The 14503-nt window shown below is 42.3% G+C and overlaps 1 protein-coding gene across 2 annotated transcripts in view; it reads right to left on the reverse strand.

Moving 5' to 3' along the window:
- The window catches only part of WDR33 (WD repeat domain 33), a 120590-nt gene extending 113267 nt beyond the window's left edge, over positions 1-7323 (reverse strand). For both annotated transcript variants that reach the window (XM_008578350.1, XM_008578349.1), the window contains exon 1: positions 7205-7323. The gene's annotated coding sequence lies outside the window, so the exon portion shown is untranslated. The remainder of the gene's footprint in view (positions 1-7204) is intronic.
- Positions 7324-14503: the final 7180 nt, after the last annotated feature.

Raw genomic sequence — 14503 nt, forward strand, 5'->3', positions numbered from 1 at the left:
AGCAAGAAAGGAAAATACAAGAAGGACCTGGGTTATTTTTTTTACCAAAAAGCAAGGAAGTCCTCAAAGACTGATTTTAGTCAAAAAAGGACATGAGATCCAGCTTGAAGAGGAGCTGAAATTTGAGAGAACATAAGCATCAAAAGCAATAATGACGGGCCGGCCCAGTGGCGCACTGCTACAGTGTGCCGCTTGGGAGTGCGGCGGCGCTCCCGCCGAGGGTTCGGATCCCACATACAGACCAGCCGCTCACTGGCTGAGCGAGGTGTGGGAGCAACACCGAGGGTTGCGATCCCGTTGCCGGTCCCGGTCTGGTACGGGCGCGACACTGAGGGTTGCGATCCGTTGCCAGACACGAAAAAAGACAAAAAGGAAAAAAAAAAATGCTAAAGAGATATGACAATTAAATACAACATTTGATTCTAGATTATATACTGAATTGCAGGGAGAAAAATTCTATAAAGGATGTTATAGGGACAACTGGAGAAATCTGAATATGAACTGTATATTAGATACCATATCAATGTTAAGTGTCCAGAATTTGTTAATATTGTGGGTATGTAAGAGTATGAACCTGTTCGCATGGAGAAAGGTGCATGATGTCTGAATGACTCAAAGATTCAGAAAAAAGGATATGGGGGATTGGATGAAAGGGAAGAAAAGAGGGAAAAACCAAATGTGACAAAATATTAACAACTGGTGAATCATGATGAAAAGTATACAGGAGTTCTTTGTACTTTCTTCCAACTCTTCTGTAAGTTGTATTTATTTCAAAGTTTGAAAGTTTAAAACATGAAAGGTTAAAAAAAAAAAAAGCAGCTCTTTTTCTGTTAAAAAAAAAAAAAAGCAGCTCTTTTTCTGTTAAAAAAAAAAAAAAAAAACCAGCTAATAAATGTAAACAAATAACAATTAGAAAACCCCCAATGAAACAAACAACTCAGCCAACAATCATCAGGTGAAAAAGTTTTTGAGAAACAAGGTACTCACACAATTGCAAAGTTATCATCCCACAGATCAAGTATAATGGCAAAGGAGAAAATGTACCTTTCCAATGAAGACATCCAGTGGACACCACACTAACCAAGAAAACTTAGCAATGTAAATAGGGCAAACTAACATTTGGCAGTCTCTAACATTAAAGGATCAATTACTAGGAGAAGGAAAACCAAACATTCTGTCCTCCCTGATGTAATGCACTACAAATCATGTATCTTCACCTATGAAGTATTTTTGCCAAAATATTTGATCCAAATTTAATCAGGCCTATCTAGATCTAAGTTCCAGTTTATAGAAAATAAAAGGCACAGAGAAATAAGTTAATAACATTTCAAGCATACAGTCAGAAAATTCCAAAATGTAAAACATTCTTTAAAAGCATAAGCTACAAGGCCGGCCCGTGGCTCACTCGGTAGAGTGCGGTGCTGATAGCACCAAGGCCGCGGGTTCGGATCCTATATAGGGTTGGCTGGTTTGCTAACTGGCTGAGCGTGGTGCTGACAACACCAAGCCAAGGGTTGAGATCCCCTTACTGGTCATCTTTTTAAAAAAAAAAAAAAAACATAAGCTACAGATTTAATGCTAATTGCCTTAGTATGATAATAGTATGATTTCTGTATGGTTTTAGCTGGAACCTGGTTTGAAATAATGATGTATAAAAGTGTAGGAAAAAATGGCATTATAGATTGAGCATCCCTAACCCGAAAACCGAAAATGCTCCAAACTCCAAAACTTTTTGAGCACCTATGTAGCGCTCAAGGAAATGCTCACTGCAGCATTTCCAATTTGGGATTTTCAGACTAGGGATGTTCAAGTGGTACATATTCTGCAAACATTCAAAAATCAAAAAAAAATCCCAAATCTGAAACATTTCTGGTCCAAAGCACTTCAGATAAGGGATGCACAACCTATATTTCAAGAGATGCTTCCTGAGGTATTACGGGAAAAAAACAGCATATCTGCAATTTAATTTCAAATGGGGGGGATGTAAGAGAGAGTTTAAAGCAAAATGGCTAAATGACGGGCCGGCCCGGTGGCGCACTCGGTAGAGTGCGGCGCTTGGGAGCGCGGCAGCGCGCCCGCCGAGGGCTCAGATCCCATATAGAGACCGGTCCGCTCACTGGTTGAGCGTGGTGCAGGCGCGACACCGAGGGTTGCGATCCCTTTGCCGGTCACGGTACGGGTGCGACACCGAGGGTTGCGATCCCGTTAACGGTCACGAAAAAAGACAAAAAGGAAAAAAAAAATGGCTAAATGTTAGTACAGTTAAATCCAAAAAGAAGATTCATTGTAAGATTCTTTCAGCTTTTCTGCTTGCTTGAAACTTCTCATAACATACAAAGTTGGAAAAAACTTACCAGAACATGCCACATACCAAAAAAGGAAAATTGCTCCTTAAAAGTATCCTACAAAGTAGGACAGCAAATAGAGCAGAGAAGAGGTGCCTATAGCCACAAACACAGCCTAAAGCACAGTTCTGCATTTATCATCCCAATCAAGGACCTGATCAAAATGGTAAGGTATAGTGCCAGGTACTATGTACAAAGTAAGAGAAGGAAGTTAGACCCTAAATTAACTAGAGAGACAAGTTATAAATAAATGAAAATTCACTAAAGACTCATTAATGGGATGAGACTTAGCTGGACTTTGAGGAATAACCAGAACATGAATAGTCATACACAAAGAAGACAATCCAGGCAAAGAGGTCATAAGCAAAGGCCAAAGAACAGAAATAAACCAGATCTGTGTGAATATGGATCCCAGTGAGTCCTTTGTAGAAAACTCATTCATTACACAATTTTTATAATGCCTAGGTTTTGGAAAGACAAAAATATAAGGCATTACAGTATTTGTCCTCAAAGAACTCACAAAGTAGTAGAAGAGAGTCAAAATACATCAGTTAGGGATATACACAAAATGCTTTTATAACACAGAGAAAGGAGTAATTAATTTACCAGAGGTATGAGACTATAAAGTTTTCAAAGATAACTGTGTTAATGTTTAAAAATTGAAAACGAGGGCCGACCCCGTGGCTCACTCGGGAGAGTGCGGCACTGGGAGCGCAGTGGCGCTCCTGCCGCGGGTTCAGATCCTATATAGGGATGGCCGGTGCGCTCACTGGCTGAGCGCGGTGCTGAGGACACCAAGCCAAGGGTTACGATTCCCTTACCGGTCACAAACAAACAAAAAATAAAATAAAAATAAAAATTGAAAATGATCTCAGCAGGGCCGGCCCCATGGCGCAGTCGGGAGAGTGCGGCGCTGGGAGCACAGCGGCGCTCCCGCCGCAGGTTCGGATCCTATATAGAAATGACCAGTCTGCTCATTGGCTGAGGTGCAGCTGGTCACAAAAAAAAAGAAAGAAAATGATCTCAACAATTAATTTCCAGTCACAGAAAGAGAAAAATGTCAAAATTTACTGAATGCCAACTGTATATTAGGAACTTTCACCTTTGAGGTAAGTATTGGGGGGGGGGGCAGCTGGACAGTACAAGGATCTGAACCCTTGACCTTGGTGTTACAAGGCCATGCTCTAATCAATTGATGAGGTAAGTATTATAATTAACATTTTTATATATAAGGAAACTGAAGCTCAGAGAATTTAACAGACCAAATATAAAAAAGCTACTTAGTGGTGAGCTAGGCATTCAAATGTAGCTACATCTGCTGCTGCAACCCACGCATACCTTTTCCAATATTACCTAGCTCTGGAGATTTAGAAGCGCTCATATATAAATACAAAGTACAAAACACTTTATGAAGTCAATCATTCTACCAAAAAATTACTAAAATGTTTAAGGGCCAGAAAGGAGAGTAATGTGGGTCAGATTTTCCAAAATACTGAAGAGCTTCTGTGTCTAGGACTAAAGATTTGCAATAGGGAGAGAAATGTTACTAACTGTAGTGGACTGAATTATGTCCCCCCAAAACTCCCTGAAGCTTGAATTGTGTCCCCCAAGTTTTATGTATTAGAAACTCAACCCACACTGTGACTGTTAAGAGGGTGGGAAATCCTATTATGGTAATTGTAAGGTGGGGCCTTGAAGAAATGATTGGGTTGTAGTGAATGAATTAAAAATGGTGGTCAGGGGCGTGGTTCTAAGGGCTTTAAAAGAAGAGGAGAGTCTGTCTGCTCTCTCTGCTTCCACCATCTTGCAATGTGAGACCCCTGAGTCACTGCTGCCACCACCAGCTGGACTTTGGACTTCCCAGCCTCAGAAACTGTAAGCGATAAGCTAAATGTTTTTCTTTATAAATCACCCAGTTTCAGGTATTCTGTTATAGCAACACAAAATGGACTAATACACCAACGAATAACTGTATTCAAGTAGAAAAGTTGTGAACTTAAATCACTGCTAAAGACAAAAGACAAACACTTTTATGTATTAAAACTACGGTCAGGCAACTTACTTGTCACATAACATATTACAGCAGCAAAGAAACTTTCACCATTCTAACAAAACACAATTAACATCTTACCAGCAAGTTTCAACACACATGAAATTCTTGGAATAAGGTTCTGTAGAAAACCAGGACAATCTGAAATTCATGCTTAAAAAACTTATTTTATGACATTTAATAAACAAACTTTCATAGTAAAGATTTCTAATCTGCAGGCTCCAACTAATTACTACTTTATCTAAAGACACTTGTAAAATTCCAAATTACATAAACATATTCATAAGCGAAAAACTTCCTTTGATTAATATCTTTGTCACAGTTATAAAGCTTTACAGTAATCTTACTATTCTTATTCTGAAATATAAAACAACTTCAGCAATACTCAAGTGACATTTTTCCCCCAAAGCAATGCGAAAAGTATGTGGACTTATTACTTAGCAAAGAGAGCTCTGAATAAGCACCTTGAGTAGTTAGTAAAAATATAATTAAAGGTTATAAGTAAAAATTAAATATATTTACTAGGTCAAATAAAACTATGATGGCAAAATCTGTCTGTTTTAGTATTTTTCACCGACCAAAGAATGCAAGTTAAGCCACCAGCTAAATAACGACTTATTTTTCCCCTCAACCATTGTGATGAAAGCCAACTATATATCAAAATTCTTCCCTCGAGTTACAGGAAAGATATTATAAAAATTTTCGTTAAGTTTCAAAAAAAAAAAAAAAAAAACAGGCTAAATATAAAACTTTAAGTCTCAGCACAAACTCTCATCTATACAGTATTTTTACCTTCTTCTGGACAAGACCAATTGAAAAGTATAAAAGTATATTGCAGTAATAGAAGTTGGATGTCAAATGCAAATAAGATTAGGAAAGGAAAAATGCCACCAGGGGAACAATTAACATGTTTTCTTTAACTAACAGTCACTAAACTTTTGTTTGAATTAAACAGATCTACAACACTGCACCACGTTCACAGGCAAAAAATACTGCCTGCATTAGCTCTCCAGAGTGTACATAAAAGTCAGCTGTGTTCTCCCAAGATGTGTTCTTTCAGCACAGGCTTTTTGTTCATACTCTAACGTCTTCCAATGTTCCTGAACAGTTGTTATCTGTGTAGAAACTACTTTAAAACATTCTTGACAGGCTTTCTACAGTAACCCGTACTTTTTTAGTTTGATTTAATTAAGCAGATCCAATTACGGAATTCTCTAACAACCCGCCTCCTCCTTACTCCGGAAGGGCCACTAATCACAAGGGTCACAATCAAGTACCAACATTTATTTTCTTTCTGTTAAAAAAGGGAATACTTTCAGGGCCGGCCCGTGGCTCACTCAGGAGAGTGTGGTGCTGATAACACCAAAGCCACGGGTTCGGATCCTATATAGGGATAGCCGGTTAGCTCGATGGTTGAGCGTGGTGCTGACACCACCAAGCCACGGATTAAGATTCCCTTACCGGTCATCTTTTAAAAAAAGGGGGGGGGGAGGTGCGGAAAAAAGAAGGCGGTCTGGAAAAAGAAAAGGGACGGTGCGGTAGCAGACCCAGTTCCTGTTCTATCCCCTTTTATTCCTGCTGTACCGTACATCTTCTTTAACTAACAGTCACTAAACTTTTGTTTGAATTAAACAGATCTACAACACTGCACCACGTTCACAGGCAAAAAATACTGCCTGCATTAGCTCTCCAGAGTGTACATAAAAGTCAGCTGTGTTCTCCCAAGATGTGTTCTTTCAGCACAGGCTTTTTGTTCATACTCTAACGTCTTCCAATGTTCCTGAACAGTTGTTATCTGTGTAGAAACTACTTTAAAACATTCTTGACAGGCTTTCTACAGTAACCCGTACTTTTTTAGTTTGATTTAATTAAGCAGATCCAATTACGGAATTCTCTAACAACCCGCCTCCTCCTTACTCCGGAAGGGCCACTAATCACAAGGGTCACAATCAAGTACCAACATTTATTTTCTTTCTGTTAAAAAAGGGAATACTTTCAGGGCCGGCCCGTGGCTCACTCAGGAGAGTGTGGTGCTGATAACACCAAAGCCACGGGTTCGGATCCTATATAGGGATAGCCGGTTAGCTCGATGGTTGAGCGTGGTGCTGACACCACCAAGCCACGGATTAAGATTCCCTTACCGGTCATCTTTTAAAAAAAGGGGGGGGGGATATTTTCTAAGATCCTAAATATCTAGTTGCCAGAGGCAACTTAAAATTGGAGATAGGGAGTTAATGGACACTTGTAGTGTGCATGAGTTAAAGCAAACCGAGTAAGAATATAACTACTCCAATGGAGCAGGACTTTGCCTATCAAGCTGTGGCCTTATCCCTCTTACAAATATCTATCTCATTCCACGATAAAATCAAGGCTAAACCTTCAACTGTTTTACAGGTTCACGTTAATTTCCTGTGACCCTTCAACTAACCACTCACAGCCACACTCCGTTCAACTCTCGGCTCCCCTCCTTCCACTCCCGCCCCAAATTTCATTTAAGCGCGACCCTCCTTCAAACTTCTCGTCTTACCCGTGGCCAGCCTTACCTACGTCTTCTCGTCGCCACCGGTTCCCAGTCAGGGCCTGAGTCCTACCGTGCTCTCTTTTCCTGGTCAGCCTCAAACTACAGTCCCCTCCCCTAAGGCTCCAGCCTGCCCCGACGAGCCCTCCTGAAGTTGATCCTCCCGGCCCCTCCAACCCGTCCCCAGGCGCCCCTCCAGGCCCCCAAAGCACGCAACGGCCGAGCCTGAAAATGGCGGAGAGTGCCGCCGCCTGATGCAAGCGAGCGGTGCCGTGCCACCACCGCACTCACCGTCTAGCGTTGAGCAGACCTCCTAATTGTGGACAAAGCGTTAGTCTTCACTGTCGGAAATGTCTCTCCTGTTCGTATTCCTACGCCCCGCTCAATCTCTCTCCTCCAAAGGAGCAGCCGCCATCTTCCCTTATGAGCTTACAAGCGCACGCCCTTGCGTCATCACGCACCGGCGTTCGGTGCTACGCCATGCGCGCCTGGGCCGCGGGCCTCCGTAGAGCTCGATCTGCGCATGTGCTTAGATGAGGGGCTGGGCCTGTCCGGATCCCCACGCGGCTTGGCTGTGTTCGTCCTTTGTTTCGTTGGGAGGAGGTGTGCGCTGCCTCCCGGGGAAGGAATGAGGTGAGGGCTTTCACGGGACTGACTTTCTTCACATTGTGCGCTGACCTGGATGCTCTCAAAAACACCCATTTTACCAAATCCGGATTTATTTGTTCGAGAGCGGTGCGGCTGGTAGAATAGGCTATTTAGCCAAGCCCACGAAGAGTCAAATTGTGGGCAAGGCATTTGACTTTTTTAATTAAGTCTGTTCATCTGTGAATTTAAGGAAAACACCTAGCGGAGTCGGGCACCTAATTAGGGTTTACGCTTTAACCGATGCCAGTTGTGCCTCTAGATTTACCTTCTTTCCTCAGTTAAATTCAAGAGACTTAAGTTACAAAAACAGCTTTGTGGTACAGCCACTTTGGAAAACCGTCTCACAGTTTACACTGTTAACCGATGCCAGTTGTGCCTCTAGATTTACCTTCTTTCCTCAGTTAAATTCAAGAGAGTTAAGTTACAAAAACAGCTTTGTGGTACAGCCACTTTGGAAAACCGTCTCACAGTTTACACTAAAGTTAAACGTACGCCTACCCTGCGACCCGGCAATTCATTGCAAGAGAAACGAGTGCCTACGTCCACCAAAGGCATATACAAGAACGTTCGTAGCATTTTTATTCATAATAGCCAAAAACTGGTAACCCAAATGTCCATCAGTAGTTGAATGGGTAAGTTGTGGTACAGTCAGTCACACAATGGACTTGTACGCAGGAATAGGAAATACACTTCTGATAAACGCAAGAACCTGGATGAATATATTGTTAACTCAAGCACGAAGAGGACAGTGTATGATTCCATTTATATGAAGTTCAGAATACAACTTCAAAACAAGTTGTCCTCCAGCTTTTGGAAACTAATTTGACAACCTGAGTTAGGAATCTTAAAAATATTTATAATTCTGTTCTAAATATCCTAACGATAGTCTCAGAAATGTGAAAAAGATTTGTGTACAACGCCTACTACAGAATTTTAGGAGCACTTGGCAAATTCAGTCCCCATCTCAGGGTTTGCCCTTGGCTTTGGAAATACTAGAATTCCACCATTAAAGCTTCATCCCTGTGTGTCCTAAATATTTCTGTATTTCCAGGAATCCCGTTAGTCACATAGTCCTGGATTCAAATCTTTTCCGAATTTTTCGTCTTACCTCTAATTTACTGGCTGCATAGTACTAATTTTTCTGCGTTTCAGCTTATTCCTTGGTAAAATGGAATAATATGGCTCAGTCTTCAAAGCAATTTGCAAATCAGACCACATCTCCTCTCCACTGCTATCATTTTAGTCCAGATATCAAAAGACTGTGCCTGCAATCTAGGTAAGAATTGCTCTTGCATTTGTAAAGTGTTGTCTTTTTTTTAAAGTAGAAAAAGAAAAGAAAAAAAAAAAGACAAAAAGGAAAAGTAGAAAAAGACTAAGAATATGTGAATGAGATGATAAATTGCCCCAGAGCCTGAAATATTCTCTGAGCCTTTACAGGAAGTTTGTTGACCCCTACTCTAGTCCAAGCCATTTTTGCTTAACTCTTGCAACTGCCTCCTTCCTAACTGTCCTCCCTGCTTCCCCTTTTCATCTCAGTTTCCTCTTCTACCCAACACCAATCCATTTTCTACACTGCAGCCACAATAACCTGTTTGAAGTAAAAATTAGATCTTATTACTCTCCTTACTTAAAACCTTGGAATAGCTTCCCAGTGTGCGGGGTATAAAATCCAATCTTGCACTATAATCAGGTCTACTTAACATCTGAAACCTCAGCTCCTGCTGACTTTGCCTGACTCAAGAAGCTCCCTGACTCAAAAAGCTCCAGACACTTCAACTTTTTTTCTCTGCACCCATATCCTTACCCCAACCCATGCATGCCTTTGCACTTAGTGTCCTCTATCCTGGTCTGGACTCTTTTTCCCATAGCTCGATCCTTGGCAGCTCAAATAGCATCTCCTCAAAAAGACCAAAGCATTGTATCTAATGTATGAGTAGCACACATTCCCAGGCTAATCTAATGGGTACTCTATACACTTTGTTTAGTTAATGAAATATTAAATATTGAGAAGGCTATAAGAGCATTAAGAGCAGGAGGGCCTGTCTTAGAGTGTTTTTTTAAAATTCCCCAAGGGTTGTGGGGTGAAGTTTCAATTAGATAAGAAAAACACAGTTGCTTAACCACAAACACCTGGGCTTAATGGCCCCCCCAAACTCTTAAATGCAAATAAACCTGAAAGTTACAGGATGTGTGTGTGTGAGTGTGATAGAGAGAGAAAAAGAAGGAAAGTATGAGAGATTCAGCAAAGGAGTACTCCAGGGCCATGTTACATGTCACATTAAGACATTGAAATCTCAGATCCCAGTACTGGCTAGCTGCAAAAAAAAAAACAAAAAACCTGAAATCCTTTGGTAAGTAACCAGTGGCCCCTAGGTGTTAAATATTTTGAAAATCCCCCTGCTTGTTGAGGACTTGTTTACTGGTAGAAGCAAGTTTCTGAAAAAGCCAGTTTGTTACCACTGCCAGACTCGGCTTGCCCTCTCACACTGAACAAATGACTCAAAAGTCCAAAAGTTGGCACAAGAATTGGAATATTTACACAACCAACATCTGGAGGTGCTGGGAAAATATAGGAAAATGGTCAGGGCCCCTCAGATGTTCAGAATCTTGCCAAGCTGAAGTAAATATGCATGTGCACCCAGGTGTCCTGGGTTATGGACTTAAGTATAAAGGATGAGTGGCTCTAATCCATGGCAGCCCCTGACCCCAGGATGTTCCTGGGGAGACCACTATTGATACTGGAGGCTGTTGCTGCTAATGCCCCCAGGATGCCCTGAGAGGCCACCGCTGCTGCTGCTTCTGCTGTAAGCTGTTGCTGCTGTTGAGAACTGAGCTCGTGTCTGCCAATGGCTCCCAGGATCTTTCCCAATTACCTAGTGTGGACCTGCATGTGAGGGGTCTGGTGACCCAGTCTGTAGAGTGGGTTTGAAGGATCTGAGCCCTAGCCCTGACATAACTAAAATAAACGTTTTGGCTTTAGTTATGAAATGCCTAGCCATACAATTAGCATAGCTATTGCCTCAACCCGACAACTGGCATAGTCGTGTAGCTTTACAGGAGGATAACCAGGCTAAAATCATCCCACCTTCTGATGCCTGTTCTGGGGGTTTAAAGGAGAAGTGGGAAGGTGAGGTAAGGGTTTTCTCCTGCAGGAAAACGGGGAGGCTAGTCACAGGATTAGCAGAGGGTCTGAGTCAGATGTCAGGGTCCCATGATGAACTGGGTGCTTTGGCGTCATGGAGTCTCCAGTTGGTGGACTGGTGAGCTTCAAACCCTTGATGTCATTTCAGGGGTTGAAGTTCTTATCTCCTAGGGAGAGCTGAAAGACAATAACCTTAGTCAAGCATCACTGGAACATAAAAATACCTGACATACCTCTAACGTGGATTCAATTTTCCTTTAAGTGAGAAGGTATGTTACTAATCAACTAGGGTGCCTTGTCTTCTCTTGGATTTTCTGTTTGCAGTTGTATTGCTAGGGCTAATTGGCTGGCTTGGCAATTCATAACTAAAGCCAAAGTGTTTCGTTATTTTAGTTACACTAAATATTCCATTTGTATTGTCCGGGCTAGGAGTTAAGGCCCACAGACCCATTGTACAGACTGGGTCACAGACCGCTCACATGAAGGTCCACACTTGATAATCAGGAAAGATCCTGGGAGCCATTGACAGATGACACAAGCTCAGTCCTCAGTTTCCTCAGCAGTGGCGGCTTAAAGCAGATTTGGTGGCAGTGGCAGCCGCACCGTGGGGAACCCCTGCGCCCGGGACATCCTGGAGGCAGTGGGGGCACAGGGAGCAGAGCCATTTGTCCTTCATACTCAAGTCTGATAACCCAGGACAGCTGGGTGCACATGCGCAATTAGACAATAACCAAGGAACACCTAGGTGCATGTGCATATTTACATCAAATGCTTGGCAAGATTCTGAACATCTGAGGGGCCCTGACCATTTTCCTTCTCTTTTCCTACAGCTGTTGATTAGGGAGGTAAGGAAAATAAGAAAACTTTGTTTCAACCCCTAATTGGAGGTGCACAACATCTAAAGTAAACCAACATAAGAGGATGTAATGAGAGAGAGACAGAAAGAAACTTTTGAGAAGGATCCTTTTGGGTCATGATTTCATCTATGGGCAATTTCAGACATATGATCAGTTTCTCAGTTCCTCTGTTAACCTCAAGGAATTGATAATTATTAGTTCCCAAGTTAATGGCTAACTGAAATTTTCTGCTTGGTTTTAGTTACCCCAAAGATGGCCATTCTCTGGCTAAGGTCCCTTTCAAGTTCAGACTAGACCCTGAAGAATCCTAGGTTTTCCAATAGCTGCTCTGTGCAATATTGTATAGGGAGGCAAGCTATTATATAAATCAGCCCATTTTTATCCACCAAGAACAGGACATATTGAAAACATCTGTTTTCCCACTTCACAGAAGTATATACAACTGCCAGCCTCTTCATCTGATCCTGAAATGCAAATAGAGGTGATATTGAAAGCCTATGTAAAATGAGATGAAGGTCTGTGGGTTCGCCCACTGTGGACTTCCTGTGAAAGAATTAAGGACAATCCACCCCAAAATATGCCAATTTGGTATATTGATTATTTCAAACTGAAAGTACTTGAGAAACTATGCTTGCAGAGAGTGCTACTGATGTATCCTTTCTACATGTAGCAAGCCATAAAAATTTGAGAAAGATGCCTTACCCACACCAAGGCAAGAGAATAACCCTTATCACCAGAGACTGGTAATGGTTCCTGCAATGGACCTGTACATAGAAGCTTACTGACGAAACCTTTATCTTCCATAAGCTTTACAACTTCCTCCCACATACATCTCCTAGTGACTTCCCTAGAATTTACTGCCCCTAGCCCAGATCCTTTGTTCTGTCATTTCTTCACAAACTTATCATTCTTTATCTAAACAGTATAAAAGTTTTTTGGGCTGGCCCATGGCTCACTCGGGAGAGTGCAGTGCTGATAACACCAAGGCCATGGGTTCGGATCCCATATAGGGATGGCCGGTTTGCTCACTGGCTGAGCGTGGTGCTGACAACACCAGGCCAAGGGTTGAGATCCCTTACCAGTCATCCTTTTTAAAAAAAAAAAAAAGAAGTATAAAAGCTTTCTGCTTTGGCCATTTCTTCAGGTATTCACTCTGGTGAGGGTGCCCATGTATATGTAAAGTTAATAAAACTTGTATGCTTTTCTCCTATTGATCTGTCTTGTGTCAATTTGATTCCTAGACCCAGCTAAAGATCCCACTTAAGACCTAAGACGGTAGACATGAGCTTTAAACTCCCCTAAGGCTGTAAAAGGGAAGTGTGTGACTAGAAGAGACAACAGCAGGCTGATAGCATTAAGAGGAAAGTGTCAAAGCTATTGAGTCCTGCTGCTCCTATCTATCCAGGGGAGCCCATGCTGAACACAGGTCATGGGGGTGAGCTTCCCGAGTTGGTATGTCCACGAGGAGAAAGCACATTTGGCACCTTCCTGTTCTTGGTGAAGTAAACTGACCTGGGTGAGAAGACAAGTTCAGTTCTTAAATGCCCTTTTAAGGACAAGTGCTTACCTCTTCTGTGTCTATTTACTCAAGTATCTGATTTTTTCTCCAAGTCCGGTTATTGTGGTTGTGAACCGCTTAGTTCCTAGAAAAAGCTTACCTACTTAATAGGTGTAAAGCTAGAGTTAGGGGCTCACAGACCCCTTGAGTCTGTTGCACAGACTGGGTCACAAACTCTCCACACGCAGGTCTACGAGCTAGGTAATAGGAAAAAGGTCCTGGGAGCCGGGGGTAAAAAAATTAATAGGCTTTATTCAGAGCTAGGAACAGCCATCCTAGCAGCTTCTCTGAGAGTTCTGAGAAGCATCGTGGATTAGAGCTGTTAGTCCTTTATAGTCAAGTCCCTAACCCAGGACACCTGGGTGCCCATACGCAATTACATTAAGTAGTAACAAGGAACACGTGCGGATATTTACAGCACATGCTCTGCAAGATTCTGAACATCTGAGGGGCCCTGACCATTTTCCTATATTTTCCCAATAGGTAAATAAAATTCCATAGTATGCCATTTCTCTGTTGTTGGAAAGAGAATCAGCTCTGGATGTACAGCTTTTTCTGTATTCAAGATATTTGACATACAGTATAATCCCCCAAAATGGAATCACCAAGTCAGAGTATGAACATTTTTATGATATGATCAATTTTGGGGAGTGCCTTTGTTTATAAGACCTTCCAGGAACCTCTTCCCTTCAACTGGAACACCACCTCCATCTTCTTGCCCTGTCCAACAATGTGGTTCCACACCCCACCTCTTCACCTCCAAGGGTGGGGGCCAGACAAAAACCTGATTATTGAAAGTCTGTCCCTGGGATTTCTGAATCTGGATCCAAAGAGAGCCTGAGTCAATCCCTCTCAGTTGGCAGGAGTGTGAAGATAATGAAACTCAGGTGCAGTCAGAAACCTGTTCTTTGCTATTTGGAAGAAAGTAGGAAGTAATGAGAGTGAAGTTAATGTGGCCAGACAAGTAGAGACTGAGAAAGAGAATGTACATGGCATTTGAGCTCCTGGTTTCAATTGTTCCTGTATCCCTGCCCTTCCCAAGGTTTGGAAGTTCAGTTCTTCTTTCAGTGAATCCAGTACCTTTTTTTTTTTTTTCCTTTATGTCTTTTTTCGTGTCCGGCAACGGATCGCAACCCTCAGTGTCGCGCCCGTACCGGACCAGGACCGGCAACGGTATCGCAACCCTCGGTGTTGCGCCCACACCTGGCTCAGCCAGTGAGCGGGAATCGGTCTGTATGTGGGATCCAAACCCTCAGCGGGAGCGCAGCACACCGGGCCGGCCCAACCCAGTACCTTTTTGATAAGTCTCCCTACTTGTACTTTTTGTTGGGTATTGTGATATTGTGAAATATGTATATGTTTGGTCTTCCCCCTAGCATACAACT

This window comes from Galeopterus variegatus, unplaced genomic scaffold, assembly GCF_000696425.1.
Source record: "Galeopterus variegatus unplaced genomic scaffold, G_variegatus-3.0.2 Scaffold1669, whole genome shotgun sequence".
In the NCBI taxonomy this organism is placed as follows: domain Eukaryota; kingdom Metazoa; phylum Chordata; class Mammalia; order Dermoptera; family Cynocephalidae; genus Galeopterus; species Galeopterus variegatus.